The 9187-nt window shown below is 34.5% G+C and overlaps 1 long non-coding RNA gene across 1 annotated transcript; it reads left to right on the forward strand.

Annotated features, from left to right (window-relative positions):
* Positions 1–4536: 4536 nt before the first annotated feature.
* Positions 4537–8229, forward strand: LOC121384609. The gene is made up of 2 exons (XR_005959414.1): positions 4537–4770; positions 8110–8229. It is a non-coding gene; the product is annotated as an uncharacterized LOC121384609 (long non-coding RNA).
* The last annotated feature ends 958 nt before the right edge of the window (positions 8230–9187 follow it).

Genomic DNA, 9187 nt, shown 5'->3' on the forward strand with positions numbered 1-9187 from the left:
CCAGTCAGATCCCAAATTATCTGGAAACTCTTTGCTTATCTACCCATCCTTTGGATGATGTAGATATCAGGACTGTTGACTGCATGTCATCCAGAGATTGGCGATCAGCACAAATGAGAGATCCCATCATTGGCCAGTTTGCAAGACCTCTAACTTATGGAGAGAGACCATCTCGAGATCAAGTTCCTATTTCACCAGAGTCAACAACGCTGTTTAGGGAACTTGATCATTTGTCACTTTTACCAAATGAATACAGGAAGCGTGCTCTCCAGGGACTCCATAATGATGCAGGACATCAAGGACGTGACAGGACCTTGTCACTTTTGCAAGAAAGGTTCTATTTCCCAGGGATGTCCAAGGCTGTTGACAACTGGATTAAGGGTGTGGCAGATGTGTTAGACGGAAATCGAACACCAATATTCGTGCTCCATTAGTCAGCATCTCCACCAGCCAGCCAATGGAGTTAGTCTGCATGGACTACCTGACACCCGAGACATCAAAAGGAGGTTTCCAGAACATCTTGGTGATCACAGATCACTTCACCCGTTATGCCCAGGCTATTCCTACAAGAAACCAGACAGCAGAACAACAGCAGAGGCTCTCTTCAATAACTTCATTGTTCACTATGGATTTCCTCTTCGAATCCATTCTGATCAAGGAGCCAACTTTGAGAGCCAGCTCGTCAAACAGCTTTGTTCAGTGGCAGGGATAACGAAGTCAAGAACAACCCCATACCACCCGATGGGAAATGGCATAACTGAGAGGTTCAACAGGACTCTTCTTAGTATGTTGGGAACATTAGATCCTAACAAGAAGACTGACTGGAAATCTTACGTCTCACCTCTTGTTCATGCATACAACAGCACGAGACATGAGACAACAGGACATTCGCCTGTCTTCTTGATGTTTGGCCGCCATCCTAGATTACCTGTGGATGTAGCACTTGGCATGGATTTGCAGCAAGACAAGAAGAACCTGTCCAGTTATGTTTCAGGACTTAGGAAACGACTACAGGATTCTTACAAGCTGGCATCCGACCATATTGACCAAAGCCAACACAAGCAGAAGAAGTATTTTGATGCAAAAGTGCGAGGTGCAATCATCCATATTGGAGACAGAATACTTGTCAGGCAGTTGGCTTTTGAGTTTGTAACCGGATGTTTTAAATTGCATATCACATACACTATAATTTTAAAACAGTTTACATATATTTTATTCTTTCTAACTCTAATAGTGCAAAGCTGTTTCTTATTTTGTTTCTATTGTTTTCCTGTGTCTTTGGTATTGTCAGCTTGGGTTGCGTTCACCCTCAACTCAGTGTTCAGGCCAGGTAATCGTTCAGTAGTAAGCTCATCTATTGTTTCTTTTGTTACCTGGTGTTCTCTGGAGTCAGAGACTTTTAAACATTCAAGCAAGACAGGTGGTTTGCAGCATTGCAAGTTTTATAGTTGATCAAGTTCTGCACGGCACAGTTATTAACAGCACAGGTAAATACAAACATATATTTTAAGATATAACCATGTGTTTTAAGTAGTAAACTAGATTAGTGTATGCATATTTTATGATAAGCCTTAAATTAGAACTTAGCATGTGTAAGCAGTTGATAAAACTTATTCTATAGCGAACGAGTTAAAGTAGTGTTTAATAATGTTTATAATTATATAGGGATATTTGTCTTCTAAGACGAATATTTGATTAGGTTTGATAATACAAATAAGTAAATAACTAAATTAGTTATTAAACTACTTTATTAAGTGTATATATGAATATATTCTATGTGTATATTTTATGTGCTCCTATTTATAAGTGGTATTTTGTTGACAGGTTATCAACCAGCATCATTATTCAAACGACCTGACCCACAGTCGGTAGGTTAAATATTTACTTATATGTGATGTCGTAATTCTGTGTGTTATAGAATATACACACAGGTATTTATATAGTTTTATGACGTGCTTAGCACATGCTTATAGTAATGATGTGATAATTAAATTAACCTTTGAATTATAATTATATTTGATTTGAGTCTGAATTGAAATGTATGTGTGTTAAATGTACATTAGTAATATAATATTGAAGTAAATTGTACTTAACCTGGAAAATGTAACTGATTTTATGTTCTTTTGTTATTCCAGGGTCGTTATAGAGATATATATTTGTGTGCGAATGTTTTTTTAAACATCGGGATCTTCACATCCCTCCAGGTGATCCCTGAATAAAGACCTTAAACCCCAGCTGAAGTCTTCTTTGCTATATATATAGAACCTTCGGTAACAAAAATATGATTCGTACTCTTAGGAAAAATAACCCTAAAGCATTTTACAAAACATTTAGTAAATCTAAAAAAGACCATAACTGTGATATAACAATAGACACATTTATGAATCACTTTAAAAACCTCGCTTGTTCTACACAAAACGATGATACACAAGGGACTAACGATTGCACTAATCAAGATAACTAAGCCTTATACGAACAATTAGATAAGCATATTACCGAACATGAGATCCTATATGTGTTAAGCAAAGCTAAGCGTAACAAAAGCCCCGGCATTGATGGCCTATTATATGAGTTTTTCGCTGAATGTAAAGATATAATGCTGCCTATACTATGTAAACTATTTAATGTTATTTTAGACTGGCATCTTTCCAGAAAATTGGTGCAATGGCACAATTATTCCTGTGTTTAAAATGGGTGATAAAAACGATGTAAATAATTATAGGTTTATCACGCTCATGAGCCACTTATCAAAATTGTTCACAACCATTTTAAATAATAGATTATTGAATGTGAGTTCAACCTACAATATTATATCTGATGCACAGTTTGGATTTAAGCCCGGTTTGGGTTTAAGCCCGGTTTTTGCACAGTTGACGCTATTTTTGCTCTGCAGAGTCTTATAACTATTACGCTTGGCAGTAAGAAAAGACTATTGTGCTTTCATTGACTTTAGTAAAGCATTTGATACAGTTGAGCATAAGGCATTGTGGCTAAAAATTAATAAATTAGGATTAAATAGTAAGCTTGTAAATGTTGTAAAATCAATGTATGGTCAGATAAAATCATGTGTGAAATATCAGGGAAATATATCTGAATCCTTCTGGTACAAATCCGGTCTAATTCAAGGAGAAGCTCTTTCGCCATTCTTGTTTTCTTTATTTGTTAACGATCTAGAAATGGAACTGTTAAATTCCACCGACCGACTATACCAGTTAAATATGCTTCATCTTTGTCTACTGATGTATGCCGATGCTACAATATTGTTTTCCGAAAGTGCGCCTGAATTGCAGAGTATGTTAGACACTTTGTATATATACTCAAACAAAAGGAATTTAAAAGTAAATATTAATAAAAGTAAAATTGTAGTATTCAGAAAAGGTGGAAATGTGAAACCTGAAGAAAGGTGGACATACCACGAAACCCATTTAGAAATTGTTGACAGTTTTAACTATCTTGGGGTCGGTCTTCATTCTAATGGAAAATTTAATACCGCTCAGAAGGTAATATGCAACCAAGGTAGAAAAGCTATAGCTCCTCTATTTGGTAAAACTAGTAACTATTTCTTAAATGCAGAAACATTACTATCACTGATTGATACATATGTTAGTAGTATTTTAAATTATGGCTGTGAAGTTTGGGGTTTAACAAAGCAAATGGTCACGAGATCCTACATTTACAATTCTGTAAACGTATTTTAGGCGTGAAAAGGAGCACATACTAATATGATGGTCTATTTTGAATTAGGTAGATCACCTTTGTACATAAGTAGGAACATCCGTATGGTTAAATATTGGATAAATTTGTTGAATACAGATAACTGTATTTTAAAAGAGTGTTATAACACCCTATATGACGAGTGCATAAGAAAACCACGTTCTGTTAACTGGGTTAGTCAAATAAGAGACCTGCTTCTCACTAATGGTTTTGGTCACATATGGTATAATCAAAATGTAGAAAATCGCAATACATTTATATCACTATTCAAACAGAGAATGACTGATCAATTTATCCAATCTATGTATGCTGTATTCAACAATTCTCCAAAATGTCTGTTATACAAATTCGTTGTTAATAATTATTGCTTACAACATTATCTGCAGAAACCTATTGCCTTGAAATACAAACATATTTTGAGTAAATATAGATTATCTTCACATAATCTCTTTATAGAAACGGGCAGATACCACAATATTGACAGGAATAATAGAATTTGTCGTCTGTGCAATATGAATGTAGTAGAAGACGAATATCACTTTGTTCTAGTGTGTCCTTTCTTCAGTAACATAAGAGATAAATATATTAAACCTTTTTATTACAATAAACCATCAACATTTAAATTAACGCAACTACTGCCCAGCGACAATTCAAAACAGCTAATTAAATTGTGTAAATATTTGAAAACTGCTACCACGCATAGAACAGACAACATTGATACATGACATATGTTATTATTGTATATTATTTCTATGCATGCATTACTCATTTACTATAGAATTTTATAGATTGTAACCCGGTGCTACATACCATTCCCCGCAGTGTGGACATTATAATATTTTATATATAAATATGTATGTATGCCTACAAAACAAACACCATCCCGTAATTGTGCAGTGGCCGAAAACTGTAGGAATTGGATGAATATAAACGAACGCGTAAACTTGGAACCTCGTAGTTACATCTACAGCTTCAGCAGCAACAACATGGCCTGGTCATGTTTTAGCGTGATTCTTGTAACACTGGCATTGACGTCGGGAGTAGTGTTTGTAGAAGGTAAATATACGTTTGAATACCATCAACAACAATGATTTATGCATGGTTAGCATAGAGGTACAGATGAAAATAGCCACCCACCTCATGACACTAACACAATATCTGGAACAAATGGATATGAAGACGATGAACATGGAAAGATAAGTTTGACGCCATATTGAAAACCGAAAACGTTTATTTATGTGTTAATTAATCATCGGCTATTGGATGTCAAATATTTGGTAAAAAAAAGAGAAAAGAAATATTTTATTTAACGACACACTCGACACATTTTATTTACGGTTATATGGCGTCAGACATACGGTTAAGGACCACACAGTTTGAGAGGAAACCCGCTGTCGCCACTACACGGGCTACTCTTTCCGATTAGCAGCAAGGGATCTTTTATTTGCGTTTCCCACGGGCAGGATAGCACAAACCATGGCCTTTGTTGAACCAGTTATGGATCACTGGTCGGTGCAAGTGGTTTACACCTACCTCAGGGTTTAGAGTCGGTATCTGGATTAAAAATCCCATTCCTCGACTGGGATCCGAACCCAGTACCTACCAGCCTGTAGACCGATAGCCTAACCATGACGCCACAGAGGCCGGTGAAAATATTTGGTAATTCTGACACGTAGTGATCAGAGGAAACCCGTTACATTTTTCCAAATGCAGCAATGGGTATTTTATATGCACTTTCCCACATACAAGAAAGCACATACCAAAAGCGGATCTGGGAGGGGGGGGGGGGGGGGGGGGGGGGGGGGGGTCAGGAGTCCGGGTTCTCCCTAAATTTTGCGATAGTTATAATTTTATTATATATTAGTTTTCATTTTTTTTACGACCCCCCTCCAAACCTCCCCCAAAGTTTCCTTGTCATTCCACCTCATATTTCGAAATCTGAGGTAAGTCGATTCACATAGTTTGTATCTAGGTAACCAATTGTTCGGTTACGTGAATTATATTTGTGTAACCTGTGGATTACCTGATCGGTTACCTCAAAGTTACGTTGAAATTATATTTTAAATATATAATTTTTAGCTCAAACATAAAGTTAAAACCAAATACAAAAAAAACAAAAAACGTTTTATAAAACAGTTTCTTTAATGCTTGCAAATCGAAAGAAATGACTTGTAGATGTTTCTTTTGTTTTCGTACGATCGTAGCATTGTAGATTTATTATTATTATTATTATTATTATTATTATTATTATATTATTATTATTATTATTATTATTATTCACCACTTGCCATCATGATCGCAAAAAGTAATTTTTAGTTGCCCGAATCTAAAAACCACTGTCCTTGGACATCAGTCCACCGTATTCTAGAACGTCTGTGCAGCTTGTGGAAGTTAATACTATTGTAAAAGGACTAAATATCAGCCCAGTACTGAAACAAAATAGATACATTTGGAGGAAAAATGCCCATTCCCTGGTGCATGATTAGACTTGCTGTGCGGCGGCTGGTGTGGAGGGTGTAAGGCAGACAGGGATCTCAAACTCATCCTTAACCCCAATGGAGGTACTCGCCTTACAGTATCATTAATTATAAAGAACAGGGAGATACTAAATATAAAGAACAGGGAGATATTAAAAGGGAGATATTAAATATAAAGAACAAGGCGATATTAAATATAAAGTACAAGGAGATATTAAATATAAAGTACAAGGAGATATAAAATAAAAAGAACAGGGACATATTAAATTAAAGAATAGGTGCCAAATTTGCACCCCTCTGATCCTCAATATGCACCTTCTACAGATGTAAAAAACCCACAGAGAACAGTTGTGGGTACTAAACTCTAAGTATATTTATTACTTGTGAAGATTGTAAGGATATTTATTACTTGTGAAGACTGTAAGTATATTTATTACTCGTGAAAATTGTAAGTATATTTATTACTTGTGAAAATTGAAAGTATATTTATTACTTGTGAAGATTGTAAGTATATTTATTACTTGTGAAAATTGTAAGTATATTTATTACTTGTGAAAATTGAAAGTATATTTATTACTTGTGAAGATTGTAAGTATATTTATTACTTGTGAAAATTGAAAGTATATTTATTACTCGTGAAGATTGTAAGGATGTTTATTACTTGTGAAACTTGTAAGGATATTCATTACTTATGAAGAGTGTAAGTATATTTATTACTCGTGCAGATTGTAAGGATATTTATTACTTGTGAAGATTGTAAGGATGTTTGTTACTTATGAAAATTGTAAGGATATTAATTACTCGTGAAGATTGTCAGTATATATATGACTCATGAAGATTGTAAGTATACTATTATTTATTATTTGTGAAGACTTAGTATATTTATTACTCGTGAAGATTGTTAGTATATTTATTACTCGTGAAGGTTGTAAGTATATTAATTACTCGTGAAGATTTAAGTATATTTATTACTTGTGAAGAGTGTAAGTACATTTATTACTGGTGAAGATTGTAAGTATATTAATTACTCGTAAAGATTGTAAGTATATTTATTACCGGTGAAGATTGTAAGTATATTTATTACTCGTAAAGATTGTAAGTATATTTATTACTCGTGAAGATTGTAAGTATATTTATTACTAGTATATTTATTACTGGTGAAGATTGTAAGTATATTTATTACCGGTGAAGATTGTAAGTATATTTATTACTCGTGAAGATTGTAAGTATATTTATTACTCGTAAAGATTGTAAGTATATTTATTACTCGTGAAGATTGTAAGTATATTTATTACTAGTATATTTATTACTGGTGAAGATTGTAAGTATATTTATTACTCGTAAAGATTGTAAGTGTATTTATTACTTGTGAAGACTGTTAGTATATTTATTACTTGTGAAGACTGTTAGTATATATATTACTTGTGAAGACTGTTAGTTTAGTTATTACTTGTAAAGCCTGTTAGTATATTTATTACTTGTGAAGTCTGTATGTATATTTATTACCTGGAAAGGCTTTAAGTATATTTATTATTTAGGTCTTTAAAAAGTATATTTTCGGAAATATGCCGAATAGAATTAGATAGGGTAGCCTTACGTCGACTTTTAAAAAAATGTTTTACTACATTTTTAATCTTTTCACTTATATACTAATAAAAATAAAAAAGGCCTAGTAAGTTGAAATACACAACGTTTTAAGGCCGATTGGGGGGGGGGGGGGGGGTACCGACCCTACCAATTATTTATTTTTTTAATTTGTTTTTCAATAATATGTAAGTCAAAAGAGTAAAAATTGTGTCGTCAAACAAAATACTTTAAATCTGAGTAAATAAAGTATTGCTACATTGCCATTTTCTCTTTTAATTAACGAAAATATACTAGTGTGCATTTTCATTTTCTTTGTACTTCTTTCTTTCAGTTAAGAAGTAAAACATCTTACGAAAGGCGAAAACATGAAGAACATGTCTGAAACACGACTATGCGATTACACTTTGTGTCATTAGTGTTATTAGTGACAATAAAATATTATAAAATGAAACGCCAGTTTATATTATATATACATTCGATTTGTAAAAACAGAGCTTTAACGATAACTCATGATCACATTGGAGGATGGATAAACGAATTATGTAACTGTGATAGCCATATAGCTAGGATTTGGTTTGTGTGTGTGTGTGTGGTGGGTAGGGGGTGGGGGTGGGGGGGTATTCTTGGAACGAACGAGAATCGAATGGAATGCGTAAGGTACTAGGGGATGTGCCCCAGGGAATTTTTTAAATCTAGAGGCTCTGAAATACCATTCTGCAGCCATTTCAGGGAGGTTACATACTTAAAAGCAAGAATAGGATTTAAATAAGTTTCTTTTTTACTGGACTTTATTTTGGGAGACAACATAAGCGTAGGAGACTGCCCCCCCCCCCCCCCCAACCCCCACCCCCGTGCTGGAGCTAAACCTCAAATTCGGGCAACAATTATACTGAAAATCGGGAGAAATGTGCTAACCTGAGACCTTTTTTCAATATATTTCCATCATTCTACCCATAAAATTAGTTGTATTCCATGTAAAAATGCGCAGTAATTCGTTTGCAGCCCTACACAGCTGTTTGGTATTAATGCTAATGTGAATAAATTGTTATCCAGATTCGGGCATTTTCGTTTAATTCGGGCAAAAGCCAGCCTACAAAATAGAGCCCGTACGCCTATGGGGACAACTGCACCCCCCCCCCCCCCCCCCTCCCCGCTAGCTACGGCCCTGTATAGTCATTTTTAAAGCGTTAATTCTTTAGGGGTTTTGTTTTGTTTTGTTTGTCACAACATAATTTATACTGATGGAAAGAAATAAAGGATCACACAGATAGCAACAAGAAATAATGACTGCATCAAAAATCAATTCATATTGTCAGAAATAGACTGGGAACATAAAGGCAGCACATTCAACACTATAGACATTCAATCCCACATTACAACTTGGTATGAAATACAGACATTATTACGCT

The sequence above is a fragment of the Gigantopelta aegis genome, chromosome 10 (assembly GCF_016097555.1).
Source record: "Gigantopelta aegis isolate Gae_Host chromosome 10, Gae_host_genome, whole genome shotgun sequence".
Classification (NCBI taxonomy): domain Eukaryota; kingdom Metazoa; phylum Mollusca; class Gastropoda; order Neomphalida; family Peltospiridae; genus Gigantopelta; species Gigantopelta aegis.